The sequence below is a fragment of the Schistocerca nitens genome, chromosome 2 (assembly GCF_023898315.1).
Source record: "Schistocerca nitens isolate TAMUIC-IGC-003100 chromosome 2, iqSchNite1.1, whole genome shotgun sequence".
In the NCBI taxonomy this organism is placed as follows: Eukaryota; Metazoa; Arthropoda; class Insecta; order Orthoptera; family Acrididae; genus Schistocerca; species Schistocerca nitens.
This window is the reverse complement of record NC_064615.1, coordinates 50510589-50533508: the sequence shown is the minus strand read 5'-3', so window position 1 is coordinate 50533508 and position 22920 is coordinate 50510589.

Sequence of the window (22920 nt, the reverse complement as noted above, 5' to 3'; positions counted from 1 at the left end):
GTCACAACAGATGGCTGCTGGCCATCTCTACAAGGACTGCAGTGGGTCTGCACCTCTGGTGGCCCACCAGTACCATTATCTCTACAAGGACTACAGTGGGTCTGCATCTTTGATGACCCACCAGTACCATTATCTCTACAAGGACTACAGTGGGTCTACATCTTTGATGATCCATCAATACCATTATTTCTACAAGGACTGCAGTGGGTCTGCACCTCTGGTGGCCCACCAATACTGTAATCTCTACCAGGACTACAGTGGGTCTGCTCTGTGATGATCTACCCACCAATACTCTTCAAAACTTCGACTGACTCTGCTGTGGGTTTGCTCCGTTGTGGCCCATTACCTGTCAGCATGTCAAGAGTCAGCACTGTCTTTCCATTGGAAGGACAACGCTACTTCTTCAAGACTACATGGAAATCCACTACTTCCGTGTGCATTTTCTTTTACTGCTCAGACTTTGAGAAAAACACTGCAATGTGATGAATGATCAGGACTGTCTTTATGGACTGTGAGAAAATTTTAGCTTTTGACCAACATTGTATCAATAAATGTGTGCATTTGATTTCTTTGTTATTGTACTTATGAAAAATTTTTCAAATCTGTATTGGCCACTGCCCAAACCAATTTCTAAATTTTTTTGTGGGGGGCATGGGGGCTATGTAAGTAGGCTGTTTAGGTTTTTTTATTGGTAACGCCACCTCTGTATGAAAATCACTGGCTGTGCTGTGTGCAGTCTGTGACTGCTTTGCATTGTTGTAATACTCGCCATTGTAGTGTTAGGCAGCTGGCTGTGAACAGCGCGTAGCGTTGCGCAGTTGGAGGTGAGCCGCCAGCAGTGGTGGATGTGGGGAGAGAGATGGCGGAGTTTTGGAATTTGTCATGAACTGCTATATATATATATATATATATATATATATATATATATATATATATATATAATGATATCAAGGTAAATACATTGTTTGTTCTCTATTAATATCTTTCATTTGCTAACTATCCCTATCAGTAGTTAGTGCCTTCCATAGTTTGAATCTTTTATTTAGCTGGCAGTAGTGGCGATTGCTCTATTGCAGTAGTGGGAGTAATCAAGATTTTTGTGAGGTAAGTGATTTGTGAAAAGTACAGGTTAATGTTAGTCAGGGCCATTCTCTTGTAGAGATTATTGAAAGTCAGATTGCGTTGCGCAAAAAATAATGTGTCAGTTTAAGCACAGTCCTGTATAAATGTTCTAAGGGGACGTTTCAGGTGTTACTGTTTTGTTTCAATATTAAGGAAACAGCGGCTGAGTCGCATCGAATGCTCTCAAATACGTATGGTTAGGACGCTATTAGTGAAAGAACGTGTCGTGAGTGTTTTCAATACTTAAACAACGGTGATTTTAACGTCTTAGGCAGGTATAGTGGTGGAAGAGAAAATATTTTCGAAGATGTAGAATTGGAGACATTGCTGAGTGAAGGCTCGCGTCACACCCAAGAAGAATTGGCACGATTTGGAGTGACACACCAAGCCATTTCAAAACGTCTCAAGGCTATGGGCATGATTCAGAAAGAAGGAACCTGGATCCCGTGTAAGCTGAAACCAAGAGACGTTAAACGGCGTTTGTGTGTTTGTGAAAGGTTGCTTCAGAAGCAAAAACGGAAGGGATTTCTGCATTGAATTGTGACCGGAGACGAAAAATGGGTTCATTACGATAACCCTAAGTGCAAAAAATCATGGAGATATCCTGGCCATGCTTCCACGTCGACGGCCAAACCGAAAATTCAGAGCTCCTACATCATGCTCTGCATTTGCTGGGACCAGCTCGGCGTCGTGTACTATGTCTACATCTACATCTACATTTATACTCCGCAAGCCACCCAACGGTGTGTGGCAGAGGGCACTTTACGTGCCACGGTCATTACTTCCGCTATCTGTTCCAGTCGCGTATGGTTCGCGGGAAGAACGACTGAAAGCCTCCGTACGCGCTCGAATCTCTCTAATTTTACATTCGTGATCTCCTCGGGAGGTATAAGTAGGGGGAAGCAATATATTCGATACCTCAGCCAGAAACGCACAATCTCGAAACCTGGCGAGCAAGCTACACCGCGATGCAGAGCACCTCTCTTGCAGAGTCTGCCACTTGAGTTTGTTAAACATCTCCGTAACGCTATCACGGTTACCAAATAACCCTGTGACGAAACGCGCCGCTCTTCTTTGGATCTTCTCTATCTCCTCCGTCAACCCGACCTGGTACGGATCCCACACTGATGAGCAACACTCAAGTATAGGTCGAACGAGTGTTTTGTAAGCCACCTCTTTTGTTGATGGACTGCATTTTCTAAGGACTCTCCCAATGAATCTCAACCTGGTACCCGCCTTACCAACAATTAATTTTATATGGTCATTCCACTTCAAATCGTTCCGCACGCATACTCCCAGATATTTTACAGAAGTAACTGCTACCAGTGTTTGTTCCGCTATCATATAATCATACAATAAAGGATCCTTCTTTCTATGTATTCGCAATACATTACATTTGTCTATGTTAAGGGTCAGTTGCCACTCCCTGCACCAAGTGCCTATCCGCTGCAGATCTTCCTGCATTTCGCTACAATTTTCTAATGCTGCAACTTCTCTGTATACTACAGCATCATCCGCGAAAAGCCGCATGGAACTTCCGACACTATCTACTAGGTCATTTATATATATTGTGAAAAGCAATGGTCCCATAACACTCCCCTGTGGCACGCAGAAGTTACTTTAACGTCTGTAGACGTCTCTCCATTGATAACAACATGCTGTGTTCTGTTTGCTAAAAAATCTTCAATCTAGTCACACAGCTGGTCTGATATTCCGTAGGCTCTTACTTTGTTTATCAGGCGACAGTGCGGAACTGTATCGAACGCCTTCCGGAAGTCAAGGAAAATAGCATCTACCTGGGAGCCTGTATCTAATATTTTCTGGGTCTCATGAACAAATAAAGCGAGTTCGGTCTCACACGATCGCTATTTCCGGAATCCATGTTGATTCATACAGAGTAGATTCTGGGTGTCCAAAAACGACATGATACTCGAGCAAAAAACATTTTCTAAACTTCTACAACAGATCGACGACCCATCTTGAAGACTGGGACTACCTGTGCTCTTTTCCAATCATTTGGAACCTTCCGTTCCTCTAGAGACTTGCGGTACACGGCAGTTAGACGGGGGGCAAGTTCTTTCGTGTACTCTGTGTAGGATCGAATTGGTATCCCGTCAGGTCCAGTGGACTTTCCTCTGCTGAGTGATTCCAGTTGCTTTTCTATTCCTTGGACACTTATTTCGATGTCAGCCATTTTTTCGTTTGTGAGAGGATTTAGAGAAGGAACTGCAGTGCGGTCTTCCTCTGTGAAACAGCTTTGGAAAAAGGTGTTTAGTATTTCAGCTATGATCCACGAATCGATCACTATGAGGTGTTAAAACCAAGTGAAACAATCACAGGTGCTCGTTATCGAACACAATTAATGCGTTTGAGCAGAGCATTAAAAGACAAACGGCCGCAACACAGCGAGAGTCACGACAAAGTGATTTTGCAGCACGACAACGCTCGGCCCCACGTTGAAAGAGACGTCGAAACGTACTTGGAAGCTTTAAAATGGGAAGTCCTACACCACCCGTCGTATTCTCCAAACATTGCTCCCTCTATCACCTGTTTTGATCAATGGCGCATGGCCTGGCTGGCCAACACTTCTGATCTCATAAAGAAGTCACAAATTGGATCGATTCGAGGATCGCTTCAAGATATTAACAATTTTTTCGACGCGGAATTCGTACACTGCCCGAAAGATGGGAGAAAATAGTGGCCAGCGATGGAAAATACTATGAATGATACACGTGTAACATATTTGTTTCATTAAAGCCTCAAATGTTGGCGGAAAAACGGAAGAAGCAGAGTTGTACACCTTGTAAAAACAGCCAAATTTGCTTGATTCATCTTCTATTTAACTGATGACTGGTACCGAGTTATCTGAACCTATTCTCAGATCATCCACACAGATAAAACAGTATTTTCCGAAATAGCGTATAAACCACGTCTACATTATACATGTACACTAACCAACCAGAACATTATGACAACCTACGTAATTGCCGGTATGTCCACCTCTGCCACCGATAACAGCGGCAACGCGTCGTGGCATGGAAGCAATGGGGCCTTGGTAGGTCTCTGGAGAGAGTTGGCACCACATCTGGACACACACAAGTTACCTAATACCCGATTTTCCGGGGAGGTGGGCGATGAGCTCCGATGCCACATTCAGTGACATCCAAGATGAGTTCGATCTGATTCAGATCTCGCGATATGGGGCGCCAACGCGTCAGTGGGAACTCGCCACTCTACCAGTCCATCACCCTTCTGGCCTTGTGACATGGCACATAGTCTTGTTCAAAAGTACTACTGCCGCCGGGAAACAAAATCGTCATGAAGTGGTGTAAGTGGTTTCAAATGGTGTACAACAGGCCTTGGTTGTTGTGGTGACTTGCACGAGCTCCACTCTACACACGAATACCCATGTGAATCCAGAATGAGATTTTCACTCTGCAGCGGAGTGTGCGCTGATATGAAACTTCCTGGCAGATTAAAACTGTGTGCCCGACCGAGACTCGAACTCGGGACCTTTGCCTTTCGCGGGCAAGTGCTCTACCAACTGAGCTACCGAAGCACGACTCACGCCCGGTACTCACAGCTTTACTTCTGCCAGTATCTCGTCTCCTACCTTCCAAACTTTACAGAAGCTCTCCTGCGAAACTTGCAGGACTAGCACTCCTGAAAGAAAGGATATAGCGGAGACATGGCTTAGCCACAGCCTGGGGGATGTTTCCAGAATGAGATTTTCACTCTGCAGCGGAGTGTGCGCTGATATGAAACTTCCTGGCAGATTAAAACTGTGCGCCCGACCGAGACTCGAACTCGGGACCTTTGCCTTTCGCGGGCAAGTGCTCTACCAGCTGAGCATTCTGGAAACATCCCCCAGGCTGTGGCTAAGCCATGTCTCCGCTATATCCTTTCTTTCAGGAGTGCTAGTTCTGCAAGTTTCGCAGGAGAGCTTCTGTAAAGTTTGGATGGTAGGAGACGAGATACTGGCAGAAGTAAACTGTGAGTACCGGGCGTGAGTCGTGCTTCGGTAGCTCAGTTGGTAGAACACTTGCCCGCGAAAGGCAAAGGTCCCGAGTTCGAGTCTCGGTCGGGCACACAGTTTTAATCTGCCAGGAAGTTTCACCCATGTGAATGTTCCCCAGAGCCTAACGCAGCTTCCGCCAGTTTTTTCTCCGTCATGCAGTGCACGTATGAAGGTCTTCCCTAGGAAGACGACAGATTTGCGCCCTCCCATCGGCATGATGATGAAGCTAGCGGGATTTATCAAACCATGCAACGCTCAACCACTGCGCCAACGTCCAGTGTCGATGGTTACGTGCCCATTTCAGCTGGTGTCGTGTTGTTAACATTGGCACATGGATGGGTCGTCGCCTGTGGAGGCCCATCATTAGCAGTGTTCGGTGCATTGTGTATTCAGACTCACTAGTACTCTACGCAACATTACAGTCTGAAGGTAGTTCCGCCGCAGTTCGCCACCTGTCCTGTTTTATCAGTCTGCCCAAGCTACGATGTCCGACATCTGTGATGAGTTGTGCCGCCCAGACCCACGACGTCTGGAAGTACTTTCACCATGGTTTCGCCGCGTGTTGACAACACTCACCACAGCTCTCCTCGAACACCTGTCAAATCGTGCAGCTTCCGAAATGATGTGGCAAGCCACCAGGCCATCACAGTCCTCCCTCGGTCAAACTGAGATAAATCGCGGACCTTCCCCATACTACACACGGACAACACGTTCACTGATGCCATATGCACCGCTGGTGTTTCTGACTAACAGTCATTCCCCGTCAGGTGACGTTGCTATCGCCTGGACAGTTTTACGTCGGTAACAGGTAGGTGTTCATAATATTCCGGGTGACCAGTGGTTGTACAACGAAGTCAAGTTTAACAATGAAGAGTGAGTGAACATCCATATCACCAAACATTTTCTAGTTCATGTTGGACGTCGCATTCCCTTGCAATCCTTCGATATTTAGAATGATGTATCCCGACAGTTGTCTCTGTACTCAAGTAAGTGGGATTCAAACCATGGTATAACTCTGCTTTTTTCCAACAAATACACGTTTTCAGAGGTGAAAGAAGTGGTAATTAACATAACTGGGAATCGAATCCCAGGCCTTTCGACCCTTAGTGAGTCACTCTATCACCTTCTTAGAAACAAAAGAATTGTTCGTGAACTGTTGAACCATTGAACCACTGTCTTACCTTCAATCAACGGCTCAATTAAAGTTCGATAGTTTGACAGCACGCATTTCAGCTTAAAAACCAGATGAAGCGGGTGATAGGTTAACTATATAAAACTTATTGAAAAAGGCTATCTTTCGAAATAACAATATGATCCTACTTTCTTCAATCCTTTTCCTAATTAAGTTGGACCACTTTAGTGTCACGAAATTTTGTCGCAATAATGATTCACAATTTTTGCCACGTATGCCACATTCATCTGTATAAGATAATTGTCACGTCGTTCAGCTGTAAGCCAGTGGAACGATGGTTCGGCATTGTTGGCCACTAGTCCTTTCTGCCATTGCTACTTTTTAACTGACATCGTATCGGCAAACTGAATGTTGATAACGATAATGGTAATGATGATGATGATGATGATCATGGAGTGATGATGAAGATCACACAACACCGAGCACGAGCAGATAAAAATCTCCGACTCTGCTGGGAATCGAACCTGATACCTCATGACCTTGAAGTAACAGCGTAACCAGTTGTCCCGGAAGTGGGGACACGCTGTGTAATAACGCATCACGTCGGAGGTCTCTTAAAAATTACGATGTTGAAATTAGGTCTTTCAGCACTTGACTGCCATCTTCAGAAGTGATTAATTCGTTAAAACCTTCGACAACACGTACAGCAATTCCAGATGAATGTGGCGAACGTCAAGAACTCTTATACAATATGTCAATGAACACATCATGTCTTCACATTAAAAGAAATTTGTACTTCTCACAGATGTATGATAGCTCCAGAGTGATGTAGAGCAGTAGACAAAGCACTGTATAACACCTCTACAACGTTTGTTATACTGGCTCAAAGTGTATTACCAAATATGGCATTATATTGCAGTAAAAGTTACCCTCTGACCATGAGTTATCTAATGGATTTGGATTATCGAACCTGTATTTAATATAACAGAAGAAACCAGAAAGATAAAGACGGAAATTCCGGAAGCGTTTTAAATAACGAAGTTTACTTAAAATGAAATAAAATTCGGTCGCCAGCCTAATTAGGCACAGTAATGTGAAACATTACTTTATAAAAAAATCTGTACAGAAATTTAGTAAGGGAAAGCTTTCATTAGTTCTTTCTCAGAGAAGTGCAATGAACTCTACCATAACTAGACGAGAGAAATGGTTCAAATGGCTCTGAGCACTATGGGACTTAACATCTGTGGTCATCAGTCCGCTAGAATTTAGAAATACTTAAACCTAACTAACCTAAGGACATCACACGCATCCATGCCCGAGGCAGGATTCGAACCTGTGACCATAGCGGTCACGCGGTTCCAGATTGAAGCGCCTAGAACCGCATGACCACACCGGCCGGCTAGACGAGAGATGCTGTCAATGCTAGCAGTTATAAATAGTATGAGCCAGCTGCCAGAGGAACAATTAACACTTTATCTCTTCTCAACAGTAAATATTTTGTCGTATATAAACTGTTTCATCACCAAATGTTATGAAATACACCACTAAACCCAAAATGGACATGGACATAGTCCTGTTTCACTAGTTAATTTTCATGTAGTACAAATATAATTAAAAGTCACTTGCAATTGCATTTTACACTCACAATGAAGCAAGGTAGTTTCTGTTTTATGAATAAAAGCCATTACAGTAACTTTATCTTTCATAGGCAAAGCCTTAGATGAGTCCCTCCAACTGTCTTTCCAATTCTTACTGCCCAAAAATGCAGTTAATAAACTCATTGTTCAAGAATCTTTCTTCATATTAAACAACACTAAAATGGGGACCCTTAAACATTCCATTATCATATAGAAAACTAAACACACTTTCTGAGACAAATTGTGAGATGCAAATTTTGGTATTATTCTTTTCTTAATTTTACTCACCTTGCAGGACTTTTATACAGGTTCTTAAGTATGACTTTAAATGCATTTTACTCTAACCAACCTCAAAACAACGTGCTTCCTTTTGTCATTAGCATAACCAGTAAATTTCACTGACAGAATTGAATGCAGTTAATCTTTGAAGCACAAATATTTTGAATTAAAACAAATCAAACATTATGGAGGTTTTCATAAACCTAACTACCTCTCTTGACTTCAATGAAACTCCCAGTATTTCTATATATCTTGTTGCATTCAGTATTAAGAAACACCAACAACAACTTATTTTCAATCGTTTTTCGCATACAGGATACTCGGATGTTATTAATTAAGTGAAATGGATCCTAAGAGATGTGGTGAGAGGAAGAAATTCAAGGGTTAGACACACAGTTTAATTTAATTTCCATTATTATTGCAAATTAATCAACACTTAAAAGTACTGGTCCAGCCTTTGACATAAATCTGACCTCTTAGATTTGCTGAAGTGATGGCGCAATATTGGTGGCTAGCACATAGTGGCTACCTGGTCTATCCTCTGGATGTAATTTGCTCTATTACTTTCTTCTTAGCGACGATACTACCGACTTTAGAGCCTTTTCCAATAATAGAGCACCATTTTAGAGTCGTACACACGTCCGAAGCCTTTCCATATTAACCCAGGTACTGGATGCTACCCTCGGCATTTGGGCTGTTCAGTTACTTGCTGCTCAGACCAGACTATCGAGTAGCTAGCTCTCTCACTTGGTGACTAGATTGAGGGCCATATCTACCTTTTCCTAGCGCGCCAATCACATTTTGGCGCGTGCCAACTCACTTCCGTTACAAATGGGAATTACTGTTGGTTTTCACTTTATACAATGCAAGTCCGTAGGTATGAACCAGTATGTACATAGTTGTAAACAAACATCTTTTAAAAAATCTTAATATTTAAATACATTAACATGTCAACACAAAAGTCACATAAAGAATTATCATTTTCCTCCAATTAATACAAAGAATTTAAATAGTAATGGGAAAACAATTTACACAACTTTACAAATTCTGACGTTCTTTTGATAAAGATGCGGAAGGTTTAATTCCCAACCCATAACCTATCCAATCTTCCATCCATCGCAAGTGTATACAGAGTCTGTAGCGGAATGGGGTTACTGGTTGATAAAAATGTTCATCTCCATATCCAAGAAACTTCCTTAACGTAGGGCATATTCTGGAGGTGAGAGTACGCGTTTAATTATTATGTAACCACAATTTTCTCCGGATTTTCTGGGCTATATATCTTCATATCAGTCTTACAAGTCAGTTAGCTACCTCCTGATGTTTCCTCTAATCTGCAAATCTGTTCGAAGCTTAAAACGTTACGTAATTTATAAAATCGGTGTGTGAAAAGGCACTAGGCATATCCAACCTGAAGGTCGTCCTTTTCAGATTCGTCTACCTTGACATTCCATGATACATTTCCACAACGTATATCATACTTGGACAAAGAACCCAGTGCCTCCGCTGTAGCGTTCATCACATCAAGACGAGTCAGCCTCTTAAAATTTCTGACGCTTAAAATAATAGTGACAGTTTCACTTTCTTCGTGTTGTTACGAAGAACACATTATAGTTCTTTTCCCAAAGGATCTGACTGCAGAGCGGATGGCTAAAAGTTAAATGAAGCACGTAAACGGATATTTACGTGTCTGCACGGGTAGCTACCTCATTCCATTGTCAACAGATGGATAGGTATCGTAAAGACTGTAACTCGTTTCGTCGTTGTCTGTTTCAATGATTATATTGTTTTACGTTCTATTGCAACCTTCAGTTTGACTTCCTAGTTCATCATCATCATCATCATTTAAGACTGATTATGCCTTTCAGAGTTAAGTCTGAAGCGTAACCCCCTTATAAAATTTCTCGATGATCCCCTATTCAGTGCTAACATTGGTGCCTCCTCTGATTTTAAACCTATTACTTCAAAATCATTCTTAACCGAATCCAGGTACCTTCTCCTTGGTCTGCCCTGACTCCTCCTACCCTCTACTGCTGAACCCATGAGTCTCTTGGGTAACCTTGCTTCTCCCATGCGTGTAACATGACCCCACCAGCTAAGCCTGTTCCCCCTGACTGCTACATCTATAGAGTTCATTCTCAGTTCTTTTTTGATTTCCTCATTGTGGACACCCTCCTGCCATTGTTCCCATCTACTAGTACCTGCAATCATCCTAGCTACTTCCGTACCCGTAACCTCAACCTTGTTGATAAGGTAACCTGAATCCACCCAGCTTTCGCTTCCATACAACAAAGTTGGTCGAAAGATTGAACGGTGCACAGATATCTTAGTCTTGGTACTGACTTCCTTCTTGCAGACTGTAATTGATTACATTCAACTAACTGGTACCTTTCTGAGATCGCTGTTATGTACTTGTGCCTGATTTCCTTATCCTGAAGTTTCTCCACTCTTATCCTCCTACATATGCACCTGATCTCCTGCACTTTCGGCCTCACAATCCCAATTTCACTGCAGATTAAATAATGATCAGTGTCATCAAAGAATCCCCTGAATACACGTGTGTCCCTCACAGCCTTCCTGAATTCATGATCTATTATTATATAGTCGATGACAGATCTGGTTCCCCTGCCTTCCCAAGTATACCGGTGAATGTTCTTATGTTTAAAAAAGGAGTTTGTGATTACTAAGCTCATACTGGCACAGAAATCCAAGAGATGTTTCCGTTCCTGTTGGCCTCCATATCCTCTCCAAATTTACCCATAACCTTTTCATACCCTTCTGTTCGATTTCCAATCCTGGCGTTAAAATCACCCATGAGCAGAACACTGTCCTTGTCCTTTACTCTAACAACTACATCACTGAGTGCCTCATAAAAACTATCCATCTTATCTTGATCTGCCCTTCACAATGCGAATATACTGACACAATCCTAATTTTCTTGCTAGACACTGTCAAATCCATCCACATCAGTCGTTCGTTTACATACCTTATTGCAACTACGCTGGGTTCCATTTCTTTCCTGATCTAAAGCGCTACACCCCATTGTGCTATTCCTACTTTGACTCCTGACAGGTAGACCTTGTATTCTCCCACTTCCTCTTCTTTCTCATCCCTTACCCGAATGTCACTAACAGGTAAGACGTCCAGCCCCATCTTACTTGCAGCCTTTGCCAGCTCTACCTTCTTCCCAGAGTTGCCCCTATTGATATTAATAGCTCCGCATCTCATTACCATTTGTTTGCCAAGTCGTATCTTAGGAGTCCCTGGTTTGTCAGTTAGAGGTGGGACTCCGTCACCTCCAAAGGTCCAAGGCATTTTGCTCTGATTGTTGCCAGCATCATATTTAAAGTACCAGGGAAGCTGGTTGCTAGCCTTACTTGCCCCGAGTCCCATTGGGTTTTATCCCTAACGGTTGAGGGACTAACCGGTGGATTTGGTAGTCTTTGCCGTATGAGCACAAAGGTGACCACGACTCAGAATGTGTCCGAGATGCAAAGCCTTATTCCAAAGTGACTGGTATCCCGACTGTCGGGACCACTTACTTGGCCACTCATACGTTGACTTCCAAGTTGACGGTTTTTATTACCATATATTGTGTTCGACGTATCAGTAATCCAATATAGCATTACATTAATTCTGTTCAGGTAATTTCCTAATAACCATGTTGAACTCATTATACTACAGATCATTGGAGTCCAAGTCAGATCAAATTAGATCACTGGAGTCCAAGTCAGATCAAATTTAACATGTAAGTAGACTGTCGATATTTTTCAGATTGTTTTCACTTCAGTTGCTGATGGAGGACCACGTGCCTGTTGATCTGTTTTCTAGTTAATCAAATTTATTCTCTTTTTCTAATGCTCATTGAGACCAGAGTTTCTAAGACTACTCATTTGTATGATCAAAATTTTTATAGTCTTAACTGTAATAAAGAATAGTCATACATGGGATATTGATACAGAAATAACGAAGCGCCGTCAGCGGCTGAGTGTGTATATAGTGCAAGCAGTAGACACTGATAATGCTGAAATGCCGGTTGGTTTGGCTGCCAAACTCGTCCAGGAACCAAAGAACAGAAATCTGTGCCGGGCGGAATAACCCAGCAGATCTAGACGCTACAATCTGGAACCGCGCGACCACTACGGTCGCAGGTTCGAATCCTGCCTCGGGAATAGATGTGTGTGATGCCCTTAGGTTTAAGTAGTTCTGAGTTCTAGGGGACTGATGACCTCAGTAGTTAAGTCCCATAGTGCTCAGAGCCATTTGAACCATTTTTGAACAGAAATCTGTGTGAAGGTGCTAATCAGCTGTAGCTGTTTTGTCACCGTGTTTACTCACACAGATTTTTCAGATAACTGTGTTTGGCACTACGGACGCAATGCTTGCACTAAATCTTCTAGGCTACAACTTTGTTCACCTGCCCAATGAATTCCCCAAAATTTTCTGCCGCAAATTTCCATACTTCCTCTTGACCATTCTTTAATTTCCTGGTAACGTGGACAGGAATCCTTCACCTCGCTATCTTCTAGTAATGCCTTAAATTCTGACCTTTGCATGGGGGCTTAATTATATAAATAATGAATGCAAATACTTTTTAAAATTTTTGTAGATTTAGTAACTGACTGTCTGGTTACGCAGTCTCGTAAACGGCTGGCCCTGACTAGTATTAATACACAATCTGACTGCATAGAATAACAACAAAGAATGAGAGAAAACTTCCGTTAACACAATTAATTAATTAAGTCCCCAGCAACTATAAAACCTACGAAGCAACAAAACACAAGTGTAGCTGTTCTATGTGTGGAAGTGTGATTCAACGTACACATCTGGCACGGTTCTTCCTCAATAAGACCAGATATTTTAAACATCATTTATACTGAAGTAATAAAATAAAACCAGAAATACTATAATTGCACATAGAAACCAGAAATACAGTCTAATACAAGAACACGAGCCAGATGCTTTGTTGACTGAACCTGTGACCAAGAGGCATTATTGTTTAAGACATTTGAAATAAAAATAAAAAATTTATTACCTTCATATATATTGACGAAACATACACTCTGATCATTACAACATCCGCAATCGAATAGCATCGGCTGTCTAGCCCATCAGAACAACTGCATACAACATGCTCACAACTATTTACAGCTACATCAGAACTCCTACTGCCCACTTCTCAATAAGCACTCTTCACCACGACTTCTCGACAAGAACTCTCCACTACCACATCTCAACAAGCACTGCCAGTGGAGGCGACTGAATAATACTCTTTGGTGCAATCTCTGGCGCTGTGACTCAGTGTAGCCACCTTTCATATGCCCCTCCTCCACGGGCTAGAATGTGATGGTATTTTTGCCAGCATTGGTGGTGAAAATACCACCAAATTCGTCCAAAAAATACAGACAAAATTAAAAAGTAATATTAATAAGTAAATATCACATAACTAAATAAATTTTGGCTTTGCACTGACCCTTCAATAACCTAATATATAAAATACAGTAAGGAATACAAATGCTTGCATACATATGATTTTACATAATAGTTTACACAAGTATCATGTGGTTAAACAATTCAATCAATAGCGTCAGCAATGACGAATATGTGCAGGTAAGAGTCTCATAACATTTCATAAACAGTAAACACACAAAAAATCAGTTTATACAAATATTCACATAAAATCCTTTCAATAGTTCAATAAACAAGTAGAACTCCTCAGAGTAGTTGACAGTTCCAACAGTAGCACCCAGCAATGATCACCAGGTTCAAATAGCAGTCTCCTAACATTTCATCAGCAGTATTTAAACAGCTTCAACAGTGGCACCCAAAAATGGCGAGCAGGCGCAGACACCAACAAGTGACATTATCTCAGTAGAAGCAGTCCATTAGTGGCACCCAGTATTGTTGAACAGGTGCAGACACCAACAAGTGGCATCATTTCAGTAGAAGCAATTCCTTCAGTGGCACCCAGCAATGTTAAACATGTGCAGACACCAACAAGTGACATCATTTCAGTAGAAGCAGTCCATCAGTGGCACCTAGCAATGTTGAACAGGTGCAGACAGCAACAAGTGACATCATTTCAGTAGAAGCGGTTCCATTAGTGGCACCCAGCAATGTTGAACAGGTGCAGACACCAACAAATGACATCATTTCAGTAGAAGCAGTTCCATCAGTGGCACCCAGTAATGTTGAACAGGTGTAGACACCAACAAGTGACATCATTTCAGTAGAAGCAGTCTATCAGTGCACCCAGTAATGCTGAGCAGGTGCAGACACCAACAAGTGACATCATTTCAGTAGAAGCAGTCCATCATTGGCACCCAGCATTGTTGAGCAGGTGCAGACACCAACAAGTGACATCATCTCAGTAGATGCAGTTCCAACAGCAGCACCCAGCAATGTTGAACAGGTGCAGGTAACAGTCCATAATATTCACTATCACTAATTAGCCAGTACATCAGAGTTTATTAGTACAAATTAAACATCTCCTAGTGGTACCCATCATGTTGAACAAGTGCACGTAACAGTCCATAATATTCACTATCACTAATTAGACAGTTCATCGGAGTTCATTAGCACAAATTAAACATCTCCTAGTGGCAACCATCATGTTGAACAAGTGCACGTAACAGTCCATAATAGTCACTATCACTAATCAGACAGTTCATCAGAGTTTCTCAGCAAAAATTAAACATTTCCAAGTGGCACCCATCAATGTTGAACAGTGCAGGTAACAGTCCATAATATTCACTATCACTAATCAGACAGTTCATCAGAGTTCATTAGCACAAATAAAACATTTCCAAGTGGCACCCATCAGATTGAACAAGTGCAGGTAACAGTCCATAATATTCACTATCACTAATCAGACAGTTCATTAGAGTTTCTCAGCAGAAATTAAACATTTCCAAGTGGCACCCATCAATGTTGAACAGCTGCAAGCACGAACAACAGTTTGAATGCACACACAATTGCTTTTACAAAATTACAATCAATGCTCTTACGCTAAACATACAAATTATAATAAACACACAAATGATGTCAGATAATTGTCATATTAACTATTACAAATACACAAATATCAGTAAACCTATAATATTTATGGGTGTCAGTGCAAGCCACCACAAACAAGTAAAATAATATTTAGGAGATAGGTCGGTACCAATTATCTGGGATTAGGAAAGGAAAACACACCAAACACACTCACTCATCTTTCATCCACATTAAGTGCTACTGTGTAGTTGAATAGTGTTAACTGTGTAAATTCAATTCTGTCAAAGATTTGATGTTCGACATGTGTATCAAGTAGTAGTGGCAGCAATGTATAACAGTCAATAATAGTTAGTCAACGTCATAGTCATCGTGTCAAGACCAATGTTTTTCAAGCCAAATCAAATGTACGGTTGCTGAACAACTGTCAGTGTGTCAATATATGCAAATACTTCCTCTCCCGAAAAAAAAAGTATATACAGCTTAGTGACTTAACAAAGTGTGTGTGTAGACTATCTTCCTTCTACTTGAGTGCTCTAGTCTGCCAACTTTATCCTCCTTGTTCCATATAGACCAACAAACCAAAAAAAAAAAATTGATCCTCACTTACTTCACCTCTTATCCACCAACACTCCAATAATCATTATCATCACATATTCTTAAACTTCAATAATACCTCTTACGTCGATACATATAAACCTTATCATCAATATCATTTACCTTACCTCCTGTTCACCAAAACTCCAATAATCATCAACTTCACACAGTCTCAATACCTGAATAATACCTCTTCAAAACGTCGATACATATGAATCTTAACACCAATATCATTTCACTTCCATAACAACTCTTTCCTCTAGTCAGTCTCCTCGAACAAGTACAGATAAAATCCTATTGCAAACTTCAATTCATCATCCCATACAATCCGAAGACACAACCTCTGTGTAATCCATCTGAACCAAATCTTCTACTTATTCTGAATTATAAAATACATTTTAGTTACCTTGTCCATCATAAAATAAAAGAAATGCATACATGACCTCTAACAGCCTTTAGTTCGAATAACTTTCAGTAAGTAGGTGCGAGTACGTAGTATGAAAGATCACATAAGACTCTGAGTGAATAAATTGTAATATTTCACAGTGTGTACACCACTTCAAGAATCATAGCAAAACAGAAGCAAACATGTGGAGTATTTCTTGTGTCAAGTGTCACTTGCTATTTCAATTGCTCACGAATAATGCAGTGTAGTAACTGTCAATGGTCTAAACCTAATGTTGGTATATCATGTCGTTAGCTTCCTACCTATTAGCATAAATTTATACAGCTTCCATAAAACCTCCAGCTCATGTGACTTCAATGAAGTTTCTTGTACTAATGTCGTTCGTAGCATTATAGTAGTTCATTTTCTTATCTTAAAATATAAGGCACTGAGCGTAAGCAAAACATGCAACAGCGAGTAAATATACCAGTAGAGAACAGAATGTCAACAAGTGGATGCAGCACAATCCCTAAAACGAGGCTCTGCCAAGTAAACAATCTGTAATTAATACCATGGTGTGACCTAAACTCCATGTTTGTACAGCGTATATCAGCATTTGTATATACCAAATTAAAGAGTAGTTATGACAACAAAACAGAAATGTTTAAATATGCAATCCATACGCACAGCAGCAAATATATATCTTACATAATAAACAGGTCATTAGCATCATATCAGCATAAGCAAATAAATGTTCATATGTAATCTTAATAAGTAAACATGAAGGCGCAAGCAGATAAATCACAAAGTATCACTTACATACATAACCATATCAGCACAACTAATCAGGTGACAATTATAATTTAAATAAATAAGCACAGCAGACACATAATAAAAAAATGTGACATCAGTGAAAAAGCAGTGCAGCCAAGCGATGCATAATATACATAATTAACAACCCTGTTCATTAATCAATCATTGTCAAAATCAGTTAACACAAAGTATAAATCACGTAATCGCGAGCAGCAAATTACGTCTAAAGTACATACCTAAGGGGAAATCTGTTACCTGAAAAATAAAATCAATTAATAGTTACCTTTTTAGTTTATTAGTTTCTTTTTCGAAATTACATTCTTCCTGAAAATTTCTCGATAGCAAGTCCTCTTAACGTCGGACACACACAGTATTTACCTGAAGTTCTTACATATTTTATACAACCGTATCTTGAAAAATACTGAACGTTAATAACATAATTTATCACGTCACTATAGCTTTATACTGAATTTATTCGAAGAAATTAGACTGTGTATTTGTTTACGGCTGTCAGTGCATTCGCACTGAGCTCTCGATTAGCTGTAGGTACGCGTGACGTAGGAAGTAATTGTTTGCGGTCAACGACTGCATTGTGCAGCGCGCAGACTTGACTGTTGCTTTGAGTATGTGCCGCCGCCAGAACACGGCGCGGTATCCTTGTACTCTCCGTGTGTTTACGTGTAACTGTCAGTTTCTCAAAAGTATGTCACTCCACAAAAATTTTAACGTTCGATATGTGATGTATTCCCTTAGAGCTCCGAGATTTAAGAGTTTCTACTTCGACAGTGTTATCATGAATAATTTTGCGTACTCTATATGGACCGTTAAAAGCAGAAAAAATTTGCGACACAAGCCTTTTCCTTTGTGAGACAAACGATGAGACTTAATTAACACCTTTTGACAAACTGACAAGGTTTTTAAACGACCAGGACGTTTAGCTGATTTCTCTCTTCTAGCAGCCGCAGATGCAATATTTTGTAGAGCCAGGTTGACAACTTGTAACCTTCCCCTCACTTATCGACCTTAATAACAGTGAAAAATTAAACCGCGTGTACCTAATGGAAATTTGGGAAAAGCAATCGTCACCGAAGTTATCTGTCGGTAAAGAGGGAGGAAAGGGTTACATCTAAATGAAAGGAAAAATGCAAATGAAACTGGTGGAAATTAATTTGAAAAGTGGTAAAGTTAATAAAGAAAGTAAATGTGCGGTCGTCACGTTAACAATTAATTGGCGCTAATTAGATATTTGAGATTTGGGGGAAATTACGGTCGCCAGTCCTAAGGACAATTACTATAGTAACAGAAAAAGAAAGGTTATTACACATGTAATTAGCAATAGAAGCGTGGCTACTGAAGGTTGACACATGTAGTGTGAAAACTGAAAGTTTGTCAGAAGTAATAAATTTCGCTACACTCTGACTTAATTTAGCAAAAGAATTAATAAAACCGGGAAATCGAAAGTTAATTTAGTGACTAAAGTTAATAGTGAGCTTTGTTTCTGAAGCACATCGAAATTCAGTAAGATACGGTTAGTCTTGGACTACCTCAACAATCATTTCAAAAGTTACTTGAATCTACGCAATTCAGAAATAAGAGATTTATCTTTGAACTTGAATTAAATGATTATGAACAATTAACAATTGTAAAATTTAGTACGTACCAAGCTGAGCTGCAGTCACAGGTAACTAAAATACGGTAACAAAACTTGCACTCTTAATTTGTGCTTGTGCAATCTAAATATTGTAGGCAGCTATGAATACCTTAACTGAACTTTGAAATGAAAGCAGTGAAATCGAATGATGCTGGCGTTTGAATTTCAACGACACTCGGGCTCATTTCGGAAAAGGAAGGGACCCTGCTTGGTAATGCAATTGGGACAATGAACAACAAAGGTTCATGCTACGTTGCTATAATTTTATGATTTGAACAGTTTGAAAAGCTGAGGTCTGCCATACAGTTCTAAAACTTTACGTGCTTCCAGTCTTCCTTGTTGGTTGATTGAAGGTTTGAAGCCGTCGATCGAGGAGGTGGCGACAGTCACTCACTGTCGGCCGTCGCTGTTGCAGAAGCTGGATGTTGGCGCGCCTTCTTCTCGACACGGTCACCAGGCGAAACGGGCTCTTGATGTGCGCCAGCTAATGCTTCCCATCCGCGACATCGTGTCAGAAACTATCATAGCAAGTCGAGCGCAATTACATGCTGCCAAACCCCGAAAGCGCGGTAACTCGCGGGAGCGTCACACAACACACCTGCTCCACTGCACCACCCCAGCCAGACTCTCTCTGCTCTGCCCGCGCTCCATGCGGCAGAGTTAACACTACCAAAGATCCTAAACACTTGGGTTCTCCACACGACCTATCGATGTATTCGTTCGATAGCATAGTTTTCCCTAGGCCTGACCCAGCGTATAAGTACAAATAATATTCACAAAACAAACCAAACCAATTATAAATCGACATAAATGCATAAATATATACAAACAGTAAAACAATTACAATATATAAAGGCACAGGAATGTCATATCTTCGGGTAACAAAATAAGGAAAAATCTATAGTACAATACACGGAAATAGAAGGATATGCATTTCCGGCGCTACAAAGTTCAGAAAGCCGCAGTTTCCGTGTAGGCGGAAAAGGAACGATTTCAGAAATGCGATTTGTCGGTGCTTTATTTTTTAATATCAATAGAGGCGGTAAAGAAGTTGAATCATTAGGGAGTTCATTCAGAATGTTTTGAAAAATATGAAGATACTGATCCCACGTTCTGTGATTCTGATGACAATGAAGTCGACACAATTTATTGATTTCCTTCATCCATCTCTCTGAAGCGTTAGATTCAGGGTGAAAAAGTGAAATGAAACTTGGTTTAATCTTACGACGCCGTAGAGTACGAAGCCAAATTTTAGAACGAAACTGTGATCCATTATCTGATATAACTTTATCAACATGACCTACTTCTTTAAGAAAATGTTTAATGAAAGCGTTAGATACTGAACGAGCTGTTGCTTTGCGTAAAGGTGTAAAACACACATATTTTGATGTCAATTCCACTGCTACTGAAATGTACGCAAAACCATTAGTAGAACGAACCACTGGACCGAACAAATCGACTGCAGCCATCTCCTTTAATTTCGCTGGAATGATAGGAAACAACGTTGCTCTGTGAGAAATTGTTGGCGGCTTAGCCTTTTGACATAATTTGCATTTGGTAAGAACTGATCGAATACGTTTTTCCATATTACTGAAGTAGCAATTTTCTCGTAATTTATGAAAGCATTTTCTGGGACCAAAGTGTGCATAACTGAAATGTGTATACCAAATCAATTTATTGACCCACTCATCAGGAATACAAACTAACCAAACAGAGTTGTCGACCGATTTTCGTTTAAAAAGAACATCATTGCGAACTAAATAATGCTGTCTAATCGCTACGCTTTCCTTTCTCCTCACGAAGTTGTTCAAATTCTGACTGAGCTTCCTCATCCCAACACCAATTAGAATTCTTTCCAGACAGTTCACATAAACGAGGTGTGGTAAAATCTTCCAATCTAACAAAGCGTCTAAGAAAATTACAGACACCAAGGAAACTACGAACATCACGTTTTGTGGTAGGAACAGCATAATTACGAATAGATTCTAGTTTCTCTGGATCAGGAAGAATACCTTCTGTAGAAATAATATGACCAAGAAATTTCACCTGAGAACGACCAAATTCAGATTTTTGAAGTTCACTGTAATGCCAACTCTTGCAAAAATACGTAATAATGAATCCAAAATTTTGTTGTGCTCACTCCAAGAACGTTTAGCAATAAGAATATCGTCAACATATAAAGTAATATTGTCACGAAGATAAACAGGTAAAATTTCTTTTAAACTACGAATGAATGCTGCAGAAGATACAGTAAGTCCAAACGGTAATTTCCAAAATCACTTTTGGGTAAAATAGTCATATCCGGTTATTCTTTACCGACTGTCTAGATAGACTGATAGTCGAAGAGTTGTTTTGATAGATACAAAGAATAGTAAAAGAGTAGGCAGCAGTGCAGAAAACTAAAGGGGAAATAGCACTACTACAGCTCGGGGCCCTGTGCACGCTACGGCACATATTCACTTAGTGTAGTGAATCCCCTGAGGAATCTGATTATTCGCGTCATTTCGCGGATCAATTTCTACGATTTGCACTTGTCTCTCTGAAGTTCTGTCACGTGGAGGATGCCAATTAGATCCCTCCTGTCTGTTAGATGCAAATTCTTGGTTGTGTCTGTTATTAAAATTTCTGTTTTCCTGGCTATCTGCACGACTACTTCTTGTGTAATTTCGACTGTCACTTATGAAATTATTGTTATATCTACTACCCTGGTTATTTCTGTAGTAAGAATTCCTATTATTGTATGAATAATTTCTGTCTTGATGATACCGATTACTGTTTCCGTATGATTGATCATTCCGATAGGAATTTCCGTTATTATAATTGTCTGTGTAATTTCTGTTAGACCGTCTGTTATTGTCATAAGGCTGGTATCTATTATCCTGTCTGTTTCGTCTGTCATTCTCAAAATTACCCATATAACGTCCGTTCCGATCATTATCCTAGTTTCTCTGAAAATCTATTGTAATTACTGTTACTGAAAAAATTGCAAGAAGTCCCGTCGTCGTTGTCATACTCAAGTTCTTGTGGCAACGTCTTAAAAGTCTCAATGTCGTCTTTACATCTTCCGGCTAAAGCAATTTGTCTTATGGATTGTGGCAGCTTAGTTAAACAAATGCGAATTAATTCAGTCGGGCTATAAGGGTTGGAAAGGAATTGATTCTTTCGAATCATGTCTTCAAAGTATTCTGCCGGCTTGCGGAACTCAGACTGTTTAAAATTACGCTGCATAATAAGACTATGTTTGACTCTGTCTTGCGAGTAGATAGGAAATGTATGTTCTACCCCAATTACCGAAATCAGCTATTTAAAGCCATTTTTATGCTATTTTTAGACCATTTTACATCGAAATCAGCTATTGTTCATATTTTTACAATGATACAACCACAAAATTAGGGAAATGCATAAAGTGTCTCTTTTAGATAATACTATATAAATTATAGATGGTGTTGAATAATAAAAATATATACAATTATAGATGGTGTTGGTTATTCTAAATATATACATATATACAATTACAAATAAATATGTTTACATAATATATACATAATATATACAATATTTACAATAAACTATAATGTCCAAGTGGTAATGTATTTATTCCATTATTCAGAATGTGTCTTTTATCATCATTTGCACTTAGTGCTATTTTATTTAATTTTACTGTATATATTTCATGTTTATAGCTTCTAATTAAATTCATTGATCTATATAATTCACTATTATTGAATAAGCAGTCTTTATAGTCATCCATTGATATTTTATTCATTACTACTGATTTCTTAACACCTTTAGATTTTTTATTTTCTTTTTCACCAACACAATATGCATACATTTTAGCTCTCAAACCAACAAATTCAGTCATTATTTTACCATTACATTCATCTTTCATTTTACCTAATACCTTTTTGTTCATTTGTGGTATATTGTACACATTATTTGTTGCATAATCACTTGTATCAAAATGTTCAATCATATTTTTCATATCTTCATAAAAGTCATCTGTTTTTATATTGTATATATAACTATCAGTATCTTGATAACATAACTCAATATTTGTACCATATTTAGGTTTCATTACATCATAATGAAAACTATACATTAATTCTTTTGATAAATCTAATATACTCATTCCAACATAAATTGGTTTATTAAATTTAATTTCAGTTTTATTCATATGAATAGCTACCAGATTTTCATTAAATATTGTTCTATGTTTGAAATTTGGTTTAGCTATTAATTTATCACATTTTTTACCATCTGATACTAATTTTATATTAACTCTGTTTCTTATAT